The sequence below is a fragment of the Lissotriton helveticus genome, chromosome 7, assembly GCF_964261635.1.
Source record: "Lissotriton helveticus chromosome 7, aLisHel1.1, whole genome shotgun sequence".
Classification (NCBI taxonomy): Eukaryota; Metazoa; Chordata; class Amphibia; order Caudata; family Salamandridae; genus Lissotriton; species Lissotriton helveticus.
The window spans coordinates 62,514,716-62,530,049 of record NC_136068.1 but is presented as its reverse complement, the minus strand read 5'-3'; the positions used below and the strand labels follow the sequence as shown (position 1 = coordinate 62,530,049).

At 46.6% G+C, this 15,334-nt stretch overlaps 1 pseudogene across 5 annotated transcripts in view; it reads left to right on the top strand.

The window, feature by feature from the left end:
* Positions 1-15,334, top strand: part of LOC144768055 (epidermal differentiation-specific protein pseudogene) — a 151,152-nt pseudogene that overhangs the window by 100,932 nt on the left and 34,886 nt on the right. The window lies entirely within an intron of this gene.

The window sequence follows — 15,334 nt, the reverse complement described above, 5'->3', positions numbered from 1 at the left end:
GTGAATACCGAAAGTCATAACGTTCAACTTTTGGTATTCACAAAGGGCATTTGTGAATAGTAAATGCCCTTTGTGAATACCAAATGTTGCAAAGTTAGACTTTCGTCTCAGTTCCCAGGATCTTTCAAGTCAATTATATGTTTTCCAGTTTATGAAATAATTCCCTCCCTTCAGGGCATCCCTAGAATTTACATGGATTGCAATTCATGCTGCAAGTCAGACACCATAGGTCAGATGCCATACCAACAGGCTTGCACGGGAATGCTAACTGTGGCCAGGTTCCAAAGGTTATATCAAAGAAGTATGGAAAACCAGATGGACGTGACGCATGGTGGTAAGGAAATGGAAACAGGCTTAAGGAACAGGGCTAAACATTTCTTTTTGCATCTGGCTGTGGTTATTTGTTCATAGCCAGACCGACTCTGATGAACATCACTTCTTGCTCGCTTTTGTTTTCTACTGGCTTTTTACTGCTGTCAGACTTACTTTAACATTTTTGTATTAGCAAAAAACAAAGAAACAGGCAGGATGAATGCTAGTAGCAAAATGCAATATCTATAGATAAGACACAAAAGCATATCCATACAGTCCTTGAGAAAGAAACAAAGGGGCTTATTTTGAGCCTTTTGCGATGCTGTTGCGTCACTCTTTGTGACACTGTTGTGACGTAAAAAATGGAACACGTTGTGCCAGGATTACAAAGCGATGCATCTAAGCAGATGCATCACTTTGTAAAGCCCTGTACTACATTATACCTGCATCATATATAATGTATGCAGGGTGGGCATTCCCCTGCTGAAAAGGTTCATAGAAGTGTCGCAGGGAAATCTATGAGATTTCACTGTGACACTTCTAGTACGCCACTGCGTCAAAATATTACGCCTGCCTCACAGCAGGCATAAGATTGATGCAGGCCCTTTCACATGGGGCTTGCTCTATGTGAAAGGACACACTGTTGGAGTTGCATCTGTTTTCAGATACACCCCAGCAATGCGCAACTTCTGCACCTACAGATACAAAAGGAATACTGACGTATCTGTAAATCCTTGCAACATGGAGCGATGTACAGTAAATAAAGCTCATCCATGGAATCGCAAGGAGGGCGCACTGAAAAGTGTTGCATTGCTTTTTTCACGCAGCGATGCAACAATTTTCATGAATGAGGCCCAAAGATCTTAGTCCGGATAAATGGGCAAAATATAGTACATGCAAAAATATCTTAAAGTCTGCAGTTTAATTTGGGTTCTGCACTATGTAAATTGTATGTTTAAGCTTCTACGTTATTCTGCTGTCAGTCTATCTATTCTTGTCAGAAATAAATATACAAATTAGAGGTAATATATCACAATGATTTGCAAAAACTTAGGCGACATGGCATACATGGTAGGCTCCACCCGGCCCCGTTGCTTCCACCACGCAGATCAACTTTTAATAGCCAGGCGAAGGCGGCAGAGCCTATCAAAATCCCTCTTCCTCAACACTGCATTAACAGATTCACTCACAGCTTTACAGCCTGGGGGTTGTGTATGAGAATAAATCCAAATTATGCCTGCAAATGACTGGTGATAGTAGGTTTGTACGGGGAGTAACATGAAATTCATGGCGGATTGAAAAAAAAGATTTTTGCCCCAGTTAAACAACCATTCATGTAGCTGGATGACTGAGCTTTTACTGCAGATCACTGTATGTATATATATATATATATATTTATATATATATATATATATATATTTATATATATATATATATATATTACCTACCGGCGGTCGCCAGTAGGTATATATAGGTAGGATTTTTTCTCTATGGGATTTTTGAAAATTCTATGTCTAATAACTTTGGCGTTTGTGGACGGAATTGGCTGAAATTTTCAGGAAAATGGAACAATTTGTGTCTGAGCAGCCCCTGAAAATTTGGGGGGGTTTCGTCAAGGGGGGGCCGAGAAAAAAGGGGGGTCCCAAAACATGTTTTTAACATTGAGTTTCCCATAGGGCGGTTGGCCTCACTTTTAGCTCGAACGGCTGAATGGATTTGCACGAAACTTGGCAAAATTGTAGGGACTGGTAGCCCGATGTGCCTTTTGTAGGTCTCAATATATGTGCTTCAGTGGATTTTGAGAAATTAACGTTCAAAAAAAGATATATATCTGTAACAGCGGACCGGGCAGCTCTCCGCTACGCGTACTTTTCGCGCAACGGAGCTTTGTGAAGCGAAGCTGATTGGTTCTCCGGCGTCTGTCAACATTCCAAACAGTCCGTAGCGGCCGCCATCTTGTCTCTCGGTAGGATCGAGAGACAAGAGGAGGCCAAAGCGAAGGGGCAAATGACCATAAGGGGGCATAGTAGATCCTCGCTGACCCTCTAGGTTTGATGTGGAGGTTTTAAAAGGGTCCCGCGGGGCAAAAAAAAATAATAATAATAATAATCGAACGGCTGAATGGATTTGCACGAAACTTGGTAAAATATTAGGGACTGGTAGCCCGATGTGCCTTTCTTAGGTCTCAATATATGTGCTCCAGTGGATTTTGAGAAATTAACGTTCAAAAAAAGATATATATCTGTAACAGCGCTCTGCTTCGCGTAACGGAGGTTTGCGAAGCTGATTGGTTCTCCGGCGTCTGTAAACATTGCAAACAGTCCGTAGCGGCCGCCATCTTGTCTCTCGGTAGGATCGAGAGACAAGAGGAGGCCAAAGCGAAGGGGCAAATGACCATAAGGGGGCATAGTAGATCCTCCTTGACCTCTTAGGTTTGATGTGGAGGTTTTAAAAGGGCCCCGCGGGGCAAAAAAAAAATAATAATAATAATCGAACGGCTGAATGGATTTGCACGAAACTTGGCAAAATTGTAGGGACTGGTAGCTCGATGTGCCTTTGCTAGGTCTCAATATATGTGCTTCAGTGGATTTTGAGAAATTAACGTTCAAAAACAAGATATATATCTGTAACAGCGCTCCGCTTCGCGGAGATAAAATTATATCTGTATTACCTAGCTGTTGCTAACACCAGTTAGCGACGGCTAGTAGGAGATAGCGACCATCTTGGGCCCCACTTTGCATGTGAGTGATATTTATCACTAATGACATGCAAAGTGGGCGTGCCAAGATGTTAGCGACTGGAAACAGTCGCTAACATCGCTATCTCCTATTATCAACTTTTGGAAATATTCGAGATAAGCGCGAATATCTCCAAAAAGTAGCACCTGCCCTGAGCAGTTCTTAGCCATGTTATCCAATGGGAGGTGGATAACATGGCTAAGAGCATTAGCTCGGTAATGCATGAATATCGCTGAGTTTTCAGCGATATTAATGCATTGCGGTCGTTTATTATCGTATTTGCGATAAACCTTGATAATAGCAAGGTTTATCTGCGCTAATTTCTGACGATGCTTAGCGGTAAAAAAATCGTTGCTAAGCATCGTTAGGGATAAATATCGCTTAACTTTGGTAATATGCCCCAACGTCTGTTAACGTTCGATTCGAAGGAAATCAGGAAGTGTTGAAAAACATTGTCTGCGCCATCTTGTCTTTTTTCAAATGCCACACTTTTGTCGTGCACGGCAGCCATTTTAGATGCCTTGACCAGACCCACTCTCTGCACGCTGTCGATCCTAAGCATGGCTCCTCACCCTCGCAAGCATCTCCCCCAGGCAGTGGTCACCCCCGCTTTCTGTCTTATGCATGGGTAATAAACCTCCCCCCATCTGCGCTGCTCTTCCCTGAGAATCACACCCTGTGCCCGCCCGACACCTCCCTTTCGCCCTATTCACTACCGCACCCTCTGACACTCCTCTTCCTCTGTGTCCGATTGTCCAGGCCGGTCCTAGGCTATCAGCTAGCCCTGCAGATGTAGTTTATGGCCCCAGCTGTAAAGAATCACCCCTCTTCAAAGGAGTTATAGTAGATCAAGGCCCACACTCGATGAGATTCGTCACAGCAGAAGCGTTCCTATTATCTGAAAACCATCCTGTATTGTGATTGGGGAGGGGACCGAGCCTGAAGCGGAAGATTCCAGGGATGACTCTTTGTACATCAAAGTTTTTACAATTATGTGTCACATTAAAAATATATAGCACTCCGACAAAGTAGTAAGATTATAAAACTTTAATAATTTATAAATATATACAAGAAAACAAAAATAGTAATAACATATAAACATTTTTAGGGAAAAACAACGAAGTAGCGGTCGGCTGTGCGAATAGTCCCAACGCAGCACAACGTCCAGATTTCCGGCGTGGGGCGTCGCGGGGGGTGGGTCATCAGTAGCAAACTGTTGTGCGAATAGTTCCAAGGCAGCAGAACGCGCTGAAATCTAGATGACACGAAAGTGATGTCTAGTAAGTTGCCACCCAGCAAATAACGGCGTGGGGCGTCGCGGGGGGTGGGTCATCAGTAGCAAACTGTTGTGCGAATAGTTCCAAGGCAGCAGAACGATGGCACCAAGGTGATGTCCAGTAAGTTGCCGCACTGGTTTTGGTATCCTACAATGCTGCTCCGAATAACGGCGTGGGGCGCCCCGGGGGAGGCGGCGTGAACGGGCCTCTCCAGGTGGAGTGTCATCTGTTGTAGTGGGGCGCCCCTTTACCGTTTCAGTTGCCATTCCGTCCGTTTTTGGTCGACTGTGTCAAAAGCCGCAATTCAGCTGAGTTGCGCCCACTCTTGCGGTGCAGCGATAGGCGGCTGTCACAGGACTCTCAAAATGGCGGCAGGCTCTTTCCTTTTTGGGCCTGGTCCACTGAAATGGCCCTGGGACACCTTGGAAATCGGACGCTTGTCTGCTAGGTCTTGGACCCCATTCTCGAAAGCGTCCCCTCCGCCTTGAGGATTTATCAAAAGTTTTGGGGGCCCCCGACTCCTGTAGGCTTCTGGTGGGGAGCGGTTGCCATGATTGCTCGCGGAATGACCACGACAGAGCTACAAGATGGTGGTGCTCTCATGCTGACGCCAGCTTCAGTCTGAAACATCCAGAAACAAGGTGGGGCTTTCATCGTTTGGGAAAAAAAAAAGTTTTCATCCAATGAAAAGTGTTGTTTTTAGGTCATATGATCAAGCCTTCCATCATTAGGAAACCAAAAGTAAAATGAACCAATGAAAAGTTTTATAAACAAGTCACATGACCTGTTATGCGGCATAGGGTATAAAATGCGGAGAAAATACGTTGGCACGTGAGGCGGCGTCAGTAGCGGACCGATGTGCGAATAGGCCGAAGGCAACACAACGCGCCAAGATCCGGATGGCACCGAGGTGGTGTCCAGCAAGTTGCAGCACTGGTGTGGCCATCCTATAATGCTGAAAGTCGGCGTGGGGCGCCCCGTTGGCCTGTGAGTTTGCGTCAGTAGCGGACCGATGTGCGAATAGGCCGAAGGCAGCACAACGCGCCAAGATCCGGATGGCACCGAGGTTGTGTCTAGTAAGTTGCCTCACTGGTGTGGCCATCCTACAATGTTGAAAGTCGGCGTGGGGCGCCCTGTTGGCCTGTGAGATGGTGTCAGTAGCGGACTGATGTGCGAATGGGGCCAAAGGCAGCGCAACAATATTTTCTGAAGAGAATACACCACAAGGCGCTGAGATGCCAAGATCCGGATGGCACCGAGGTGATGTCTAAGTTGCGGACCGATGTGCGAATGGGGTCAAAGGCAGCGCAACAATATTTTCTGTATGGAAGATACCACTAGGCGTTGAGATGCCAAGATCCGGATGGTACCGAGGTGATGTCTAGCAAGTTGCTGTACTGGTGTGGTCATCCTACAATGCTGAAACTCGGCGTGGGGCGCCCTATTAGCCTGTGAGATGGCGTCAGTAGCGGACCGATGTGTGAATGGGGCAAAGGTAGCGCAAGAATATTTTCTGAATAGAAGACACCACAAGGCGCTGAGATGCCAAGATCCGGATGGCACCGAGGTGGTGTCTAGTAAGGTGCACTGGTGTGGTCATCCTACAATGCTGAAACTCGGCGTGGGGCGCCCGATTAGTCTGTGAGATGGCGTCAGTAGCGGACCGATGTGCGAATAGGCCGAAGGCAGCACAACGCGCCAAGATCCGGATGTCACCGTGGTGGTTTCATAGTTGAGAGGCACTTCATCTGCAGTGGGGCGCCAAGATCCGGATGGCACCGAGGTGATGTCTAGCAAGTTGCTGTACTGGTGTGGCCATCCTACAATGCTGATAGTCGGCGTGGGGCGCCCCGTTGGCCTGTGAGATGGCGTCAGTAGCGGACCGATGTGCGAATGGGGCCAAAGGCAGCGCAACAATATATTCTGAATTGAAGACACCACAAGGCGCTGAGATGCCAAGTTCCAGATGGCACCGAGGTGGTGTCTAGCAAGTTGTGGCACTGGTGTGGCCATCCTACAATGGTAAAAGTCGGCGTGGGGCGCCCTGTTGGCCTGTGAGATGGTGTCAGTAGTGGACCGATGTGCGAATGGGGACAAAGGCAGCGCAACAATATTTTCTGACTGACACCACAAGGCGCTGAGATGCCAAGAACCGGATGGCACCGAGGTGATGTCTAGCAAGTTGCTGTACTGGTGTGGCCATCCTACAATGGTAAAAGTCGGCGTGGGGCGCCCTGTTGGCCTGTGAGATGGTGTCAGTTGCAGACCGATGTGCGAATGGGGCCAAAGGCAGCGCAACAATATTTTCTACAATATTTTCGGAATAGAAGACACCACAAGGCGCTGAGATGCCAAGATCCGGATGGCACCGAGGTGATGTCTAGCAAGTTGCTGTACTGGTGTGGCCATCCTACAATGGTAAAAGTCGGCGTGGGGCGCCCTGTTGGCCTGTGAGATGGTGTCAGTTGCGGACCGATGTGCGAATGGGGCCAAAGGCAGCGCAACAATATTTTCTGTATGGAAGATACCACTAGGCGTTGAGATGCCAAGATCCGGATGGCACCGAGGTGATGTCTAGCAAGTTGCTGTACTGGTGTGGTCATCCTACAATGCTGAAACTCGGCGTGGGGCGCCCCATTAGCCTGTGAGATGGCGTCAGTAGCGGACCGATGTGTGAATGGGGCAAAGGTAGCGCAAGAATATTTTCTGAAGAGGAGACACTACAAGGGGCTGAGATTCGGTTACCACCGAGGTGATGTCTAGCAAGTTGCCGCACTGGTGTGGCCATCCTACAATACTGCTCCGAATAACGGCGTGGGGTGCCCGAAGGGGGGAGGGGGGGAGGCGGCGTGAACGGGCCTTCCCAGGTGGAGGCTCGTCTGCTGTAGTGGGGCGCCCCTTTACCGTTTCAGTTGCCATTCAGCTGAGTTTCGGCTGCTCTTGATGCTACAGCGACAGGCGGCTGCAACAGGACTCTCAAAATGGCGGCCTGTTCTTTGGATTTGGGCCTGGTCCACTAAAATGGCCCTGGGACACCTTAGAACTCGGACGCTCGATTTTTTTTTCCTTTCCTGTACATGCAAAAAAAGGTAAATGTCCGGTACGTTACACGCTTCATCTGCCACGATGAACTCTCCAGAGGAACCGAAAAAAAATATAGTTATGGTAACTATACCATGCATCGTCATATGGAGAGGTGGCACCAATTAATTATAGTGCTGCATAAAAGAGAGATTTGGAGGAGAACCCCTGACCTGCTAGTACATTCATCAAAGAAGTGGCACTGACAGCATCAGAGGCAAGGGAAACGGTCCCAAATATTTAGAAGAACTTTGGAAAGATTAAAATGACATGTTTAGATTGTGGTAAATTAATTTCATGTGGACAGATGAGTGTTACTCTAATAAATACAGCATATGAACATCATCATAGTCGAGGGTTGGTAGAGACATTTTGACTATATCCTGGACCTGCCCGTCCTCGCCCAAAATGGCACCGGAATAAATGGGACTCGTAACTCCTTGTTGTGTACTGGTTGCAGAACCTTGAAATCACGAGATACGTATGCAGTTTTGAAGCACATGGCGGGCGGGGACGAGAATTGATTGAATATTTCGACATCCCTATTGATATTAAGTTCTGATGTGTTATTGATTACTGTACTATTGAAAGTTCGAATTAACGTCACCCATGGTACTTGCCCGCAAATGTATATGTAGATAATTTTATTGTAACTGGCCCTGTCGTATTTTAATTATAAAATGTACGTCCACCGATTCCGTAACTGTTAGACACCTTAGTTCTTGCAACCTAATGGCCCGCCCGTTACGTTCCTCTACAGTGTAAATGTCTACTCATCATATACGATTACAGCTTGCTCCGTGGCCGGCCCACGTGGTTATAGGCTCGTATTTGTATAATGAAATTTTCACAATAAAGGTTTTTAAAAGAAAACATGGTAGTAGTATATACATTGGTAAAGTTTTTGCTCGATTCCTTTTCTTTTTTTTTTACACGATTTTTCGTTATCTGCAAAGACTAAACAGAGTATTGCGACTCTGTGTTTGTTTGTAAATAGAGAATGAACCAAAGAGAACCAATTCTAAAACAGTAAATACTTGGATAACAATCAATCAAATGGAGAGAGAAGCAGGCACGACGTATTACAACGGGGGCAAAGGCCTGCGTTAACTACTCTTCACTATGTGCAAAGAGAGAGTACTCCTAATAGAAATGAGGGGGGGGGGCACCATTCAAAGCAGATCAGTGTGCATAAACACGAAAATGTTTTCACTTACCACGTACTTGACATTCAACAGCTTATGATATTTGCTATTAAAAAACCATTGAAATTCACTGAAAAAACCATAGGTTATAGACCATATATAGTTAGGAATTAGCATTTAAAAAACCTTATTTTACTCACACAAAACCATTGAAATTCCATATATAGTTAGTTGCACTAACTATATATCGCGCACCCGCAATCCACTGCTGATCATGTCACATATTACATCATTCATGACATGGTCAGTGACATCACTGATGACATCACTGATGACATCTCAAATGACATCACTGATGACATCACTGATGACATCTCAAATGACATCACTGATGACATCACTGATGACATCTCAAATGACATCACTGATGACATCACGGATGACATCTCATTTGACATTACTGATCACATCACTGATGACATCATTCATGTGATAATACGATGAACCTCTTCAGACTCTAATATAACCTTAGATACACTCAGTGTAAACAGACACTCATAGACTGTCACTCATCCATGGAGTTACTCAGACACTTAGTCAGTCATGCAAAGAATCAATCACACCTCCATTTCCTCAACTATACAGTTATACACACCTTACTTATTCAAACATATACTAAAACATATTTACTCACTTATACAATCCTGGATACAAGTTCACAATGATCCATACAGCCACTCACACATTCACTGGCTCTTATGCACAGTTATTTATATATGTCAACTCTCACATGTACTGTGTTTTACATATGTACTTACTTTGACATGTAGCACTGAGATATCCATTCACTCACCAATACACTCATGCACACAGTCAACCGCCCATACAGCTGTTTCCACATGCACTTTTGAACCCATACATCTAGTCAATCAACTGCCCACACATCTATGCAGAGAGTCATACACCTCCCAGCCACCCACACACACACTCAGTCTCCCATACAAATGCTTGGGCAACCAATCAATAACCCATACAGTTAATCATATAGCTAATGATCAACACATGCAGCAGTTTACAGAACAACAGACATAATGATGCACAAATTAAGACAGTTTAGTCACTAACCCATGCACTCAGTGAGACACATTTAATCAGTCACTCATACAGTCAGCCATGCCCCTACTAAATCCTTCATCAAGACCCTTATACATCCACTCATTCTTCAATATGTAAGACATATTTTAACTTTACAGAATTATACAGTCACTGGATGTAGTCATCAGTGATGTCATTTGAGATGTCATCAGTGATGTCATCAGTGATGTCATTTGAGATGTCATCAGTGATGTCATCAGTGATGTCACTGACCATGTCATGAATGATGTAATATGTGACATGATCAGCAGTGGATTGCGGGTGCGCGATATATAGTTAGTGCAACTAACTATATATGGAATTTCAATGGTTTTGTGTGAGTAAAATAAGGTTTTTTAAATGCTAATTCCTAACTATATATGGTCTATAACCTATGGTTTTTTCAGTGAATTTTCAAGGTTTTGTAAATGCTAATTCCTAACTATATATGGTCTATAACCTATGGTTTTTTCAGTGAATATATATATATATATATATATCCTTCACCTCCTTCAAAGAACGAGCAGTGACCCCAAGGTAAGAATAGAAGAAGCACTTTATTGTTGAAATGTCCATGGCGAATGCATTTCGGCGTTTCCGCCTTCCTCAGCGCCCCTCCTCAAAATGCTTCTCAGCTGCAACGTAGATGATCCTGCCTTAAGGCCGTTGAGCTCACCATGCTCCGCCCCCAGTTGTTTGCCGGCCCTCCTATGTAGTCCAGAATTCAAGGACTGCATATCCCACAATGCCTCAGTGTTGTCCATTGTGTGATTGGAGGTGCTCCACGGGGTAACATTGCCAGAGTAGGTGTAGAAGACAGGCGCAGATGTAGAAGCACCCTGGGAGGTAAGGCACGTCAACAGTCCAGTGCCCCCTCAGATCCACCTTTTTACCGCCGCAACCTTTCAGCCAGGATTATTTCACGGGGGCCAGCACAGGAGTCCTGGTTGCCCAAATAGGAGGTAGAGTCACCTCCTTACCGCAGTCTGCTCCTAGCGTCGGGGTGGGTTACAAACATGATTGCCAACGCAATCAGACAAAGAAAAGCTCCACAGAACCAACCAGCATGTTCATACCACTTGCACGGCGGGGGTACGCTGAAATGCGCACTGGCATAGCGCATTGAATTATGACCTTCACCTCCTTCAAAGAACGAGCAGTGACCCCAAGGTAAGAATAGAAGAAGCACTTTATTGTTGAAATGTCCATGGCGAATGCATTTCGGCGTTTCCGCCTTCCTCAGCGCCCCTCCTCAAAATGCTTCTCAGCTGCAACGTAGATGATCCTGCCTTAAGGCCGTTGAGCTCACCATGCTCCGTCCCCAGTTGTTTGCCGGCCCTCCTATGTAGTCCAGAATATAAGGACTGCATATCCCACAATGCCTCAGTGTTGTCCATTGTGTGATTGGAGGTATATATACTAGCAGCCCGTCCCGACGTTGTCCGGGTATGAATTGCTGCCGGCCAGTAGTATATTGTTTAGTAGGATTTCGTTTTGATAGCATTTCTTATCTGTGACAGGCCTGTGAAATGCTCGGATTTACAGTGCACTGCTGATGCACTTAAGAGTACGCGTTCAGTAGTGTGTGAACTCGACTTTCCCTACTTTATTTTTCCCTGCAATATTATATAGCGCGAACTCGACAACATGGCATGAGCACAATTTACATTACATAAGAACACATTCATTTGTGGTAGGCATGGGGAGACAAAGCGATTTGCCTGGAATCACAGGATGTTGAGCTGATGCCGAGATTCGAACGTAGCTCCCCAGCTCTAAAGTTCGCAATTCTAGAACTTGTGGCGGGAGGCGTGTCTAAAAGTGTATGTCGGTGCTGGCCATCAATGAGAGAGACCTGTGCATTTCTCAAATCGGTGGTGAAAAAATATGAGTATGTTGCTGGAGATGTGGGCCGCCGTGCCACCAATGTACTTACCGGGGGAGGGTAAACACCCATTATTCCGCAACTTTCTTTCCGCATACCAATACTCTGCATACTTTCATTACGAAAGTACCATGACTCCGCAATGCCATTATAACGCATGGCATTACATTTTATATGCTTTACCACGCATACATTTACAACAAAATTCGTTGTAAATGCATGAATGGTAAAAGCATGGGTTTTTTGTAATGTTTGGATAAGGTAAGTATGGGTATAGGGGTATATGTTTTGGGGTGATTGGGTGTTTTAAGGGTACAGATATAGTTTTGGGTTATGGGGTACAGGGGTCGTTTTAGGGCTTAGGGATAGGTATGGGTTTTGGGGTACAAGGGTATTTTTTAGGGTTCAGGGCTAGGTTTGGGTTTTGGGGTATAGGGGTATTTTTAGGGTTCAGGGGTAGGTTTGGGTTTTAGGGTACAGGGGTATTTTAAGGGTTCGGGGCTAGGTTTGGGTTTTGGGGTATAGGGGTATTTTTAGGGTTCTGGGCTAGGTTTGGGTGTTGGGGTACAGGGGTATTTTAGGGTTCAGGAGTAGGTTTGGGGTACAGGGTTATTTTTATGATTCAGGGCTAGGTTTGGGTTTTGGGGTACAGGGGTATTTTTAGGGTTCAGGGGTAGGTTTGGGTTTTGGGGTACAGGGGCATGTTAAGGGTTCAGGGCTAGGTTTGGGTTTTGGGGTACAGGGGTATTTTAGGGTTCAGGGGTAGGTTTGGGCTTTGGGGTACAGGGGTATTTTTAGGGTTCAGGGCTAGGTTTGGGTTGTGGGATACAGGGGTATTTTTAGGGTTCAGGGGTAGGTTTGGGTTTTGAGGTACAGGGTATATTTATAGGGTTAAGATGGGTTAGTGTTTAAGGGTGTTGGGGTATTTTAAGGAGTGAGGGTGGGTTGTGATTATGGGGTGCAGGGGTATTTAGAGGGAGCAGGGTGGACACCCGGAGCTGGAATGTACAGAACCTGGGAAGAAAAAACAATGAAATATTGGGCACAACGCTTGCTTTTTTTCGTGATCCCGCGCCCTGCACACGCCCCCAGCACACGCCCACAGCACACGATATGAGACATGGCAAGAAGGGTGGAACGTACCATACGCCCCCAGCGTTTGTCACGCCCCCAGCACAATGCAGACACGCCCACAAGGGACTACTTTACTGGCATGGTTCTTTTACCTTTTAAATGTATATGGTGGGCTTCTGCATAGCCTATGTCCTTCTGCTGCAACTGCCCTTTACAATGCTGTATTGGGTGTTGTGATTGGTGCTGTGGTTCCTGAGATTACCCGCCTCAAAGGTTTGGGCTCTCTCTTTATTATATTAGTATAGCAGCCCGTCCCGTCCTTGTCCGGGAGCAATCAGGCTTCCCCGACCCCCGCCCGCCCCGACATTGTGCAGCAGCCCGGCCCCCCGCCCGCCCCAACATTGTCAAGCAGGTTGGGCCCCCACCCGCCCAATCCCCCGCCTGCCCCGACCCCCGCCTGCCCCGAGCCTTACCTAAGCCGCCGCTCCTCCCACGCGCTCCTCATTTCACCGCTCCTCGCCGCTTACTGCTCATCCCGCCTGTCCGCCGGTCCTCACCGCCATTCCGCCGTTCGTCACCGCTCCTCCCCCGCGCCATGTTCCCCGCTCCTCCCCGCGCTCCTGACGTCAGCATGCAGGTCGCGGCCGGCGCTACTTCGAAGGGACTACTTTTTTTTTATGTTAATTTTTTAAACAACGCATATTTTTATACTTTATATAGCCTATGTCCATCTGCACACCCTGACGATTACAATGATGTATCAGGTGTGTGGATTGGCGCCGAGTTTACCCGCCTCAAAGGTGCAAAGTTCTTCCTTTATAATAGTAGTATAGATATAACCCTACTGGCGGTCGCCAGTACGTAGTTATAGTTAGGACCTAGTTTTCATAGGAATCTTCGCAAAAGTTTTTAAAAAAGTGGCCTGCTCCGGTCAGCTTCTGTCTTGAAAGTTTCGGTTTGATACGTCAAGTGGGGGCTGAGAAAAAAGGGGGCGTCCCAAAACGCGTTTTCCCTATGGTAATTTCATTAGGAAACTTTAGACAAAGCTACAGCCCAAACTGCTGAATGGAATTACAGCAAATTTGGCACAAATGTAGCCTTTAGTTCAGAAAGAGCCCCTTTATTTAAATGATTATTTAAATGGTTTGAATATGTTCAGTAGTTCCTGAGAAATAAGAAAAAGAAGTTTTCGATATCTGAGCAACGAGGAGGGTTCGTGCACCCTCCCGGGCACAAGTGACACTCTGATTGGCTGCCAATACTCCAAACCAGGAAATGTTGGCAGCCATTTTGTGACTCGGTCACTAGTCAGAAAATAACTGTGGAAAAAAGGAAGAAAAACAAGAATAGGGAGCAGGACAGGAATACCCTGACCCCCTAGTCCTGCTCCGGGGGTCCCAAAAGAACCCCCAGGGCCCCCCAAATGTATTTATTTCTTATAAAAAAAATTTGAAGTCACGCTGGGTGCGCGACTCCTGCCTTGAAAATATAAAAATCAATTTCTTTGTTTTTCAAAGCCCCCGGGTGGGCCAGGTCCCAGGGGCACTCAGAAATATTTTGTGGGGGCCCTTGGGGGCTGTCCGAAGACCCAGGGACTGCCACCTCCCGGGGCTGAAACAAAAAAAGGCGTGTGGGACCCACATTCTACAAGCTGACCCAGGGACCACCCTCTTCCCGGGGCTTTGATAATAATCTGTGGCGTGCATGCGGTACCCCCGCAGCCCCGGAGACCACCATCTCCCAGGGGTTCTGTTTTAAAATAAAAATGTGTGTGGGGGAAGAGCCCCCCACATGCCCCGAGGACCACCACCTCCCTGAGGCACTTAACATTTTAATTTCGGGGGCCTTTACGGACCTCTACCTCCCCAGGGATTTAGAAATGTTGAAAGGGGTGCTCTGCATCCCCCCTCCTGGAGCCCACATTGGCCCTGGGGACTGCCATCCACCCGGGCCGTCTCCTGCAATGTCCAGGGTTGCTCACCCCCAGGACACTGCTGTTTGCTATGGCAGGGCAGGAGCCGTGGTTCACGCCCTGACATAGCATACTCTGCTTTGCTTCATTGAAGCGAGAGCAGGGAATCCTGCTCTCGTTTCAATGAAGCATATCAGAATTGCTTTTGGGCAAGGGGAGCTGCATGTGAGCAGCTCCACTTGCTCAAAAGTAATGCCGGCTCCCGCAGGAGGCGGGGAGTCGGCGGGACTGTGAGCGCATTGGGGCTCCCCCATGGTCTCCAACGAGTGGCCATGCCCCAGGAGATGGGGTCCCCAGGGCCAAAAATGGCTGCAGGAGTGGGGCCACTCGACCCCTCTCCTTTAAAAAAAACCATTTGGGCATGCACCGGGGGATGGGGATCCCAGGGCATATATAAATGAATGGAAGTAGACACATTTTTTTTCACCAAAGTTTGGAGTGGCGACCCGAGCGCGGCCCCCTAGTGTGAACACCATGGGTGCGCGTCTCAAAGCAAAAATAATTAAGATTTTTTTTAAAAAAAGCTTGCTTATATGTTGGGTTATTGGGGCTCTAAAAAGAATCCTTGTTTTCATTGGGAGATTGTTGTAGCTGCATGTAAGTTCAGGTGCAGAGCTTCAGGTTGTTGAGAAACACTTGATCAGTGAAGTCTACTCCATCACTTCTGTAGATGCAATCTAAATGGAAATGTAGATTGTTGTTATATATGGAGCCCA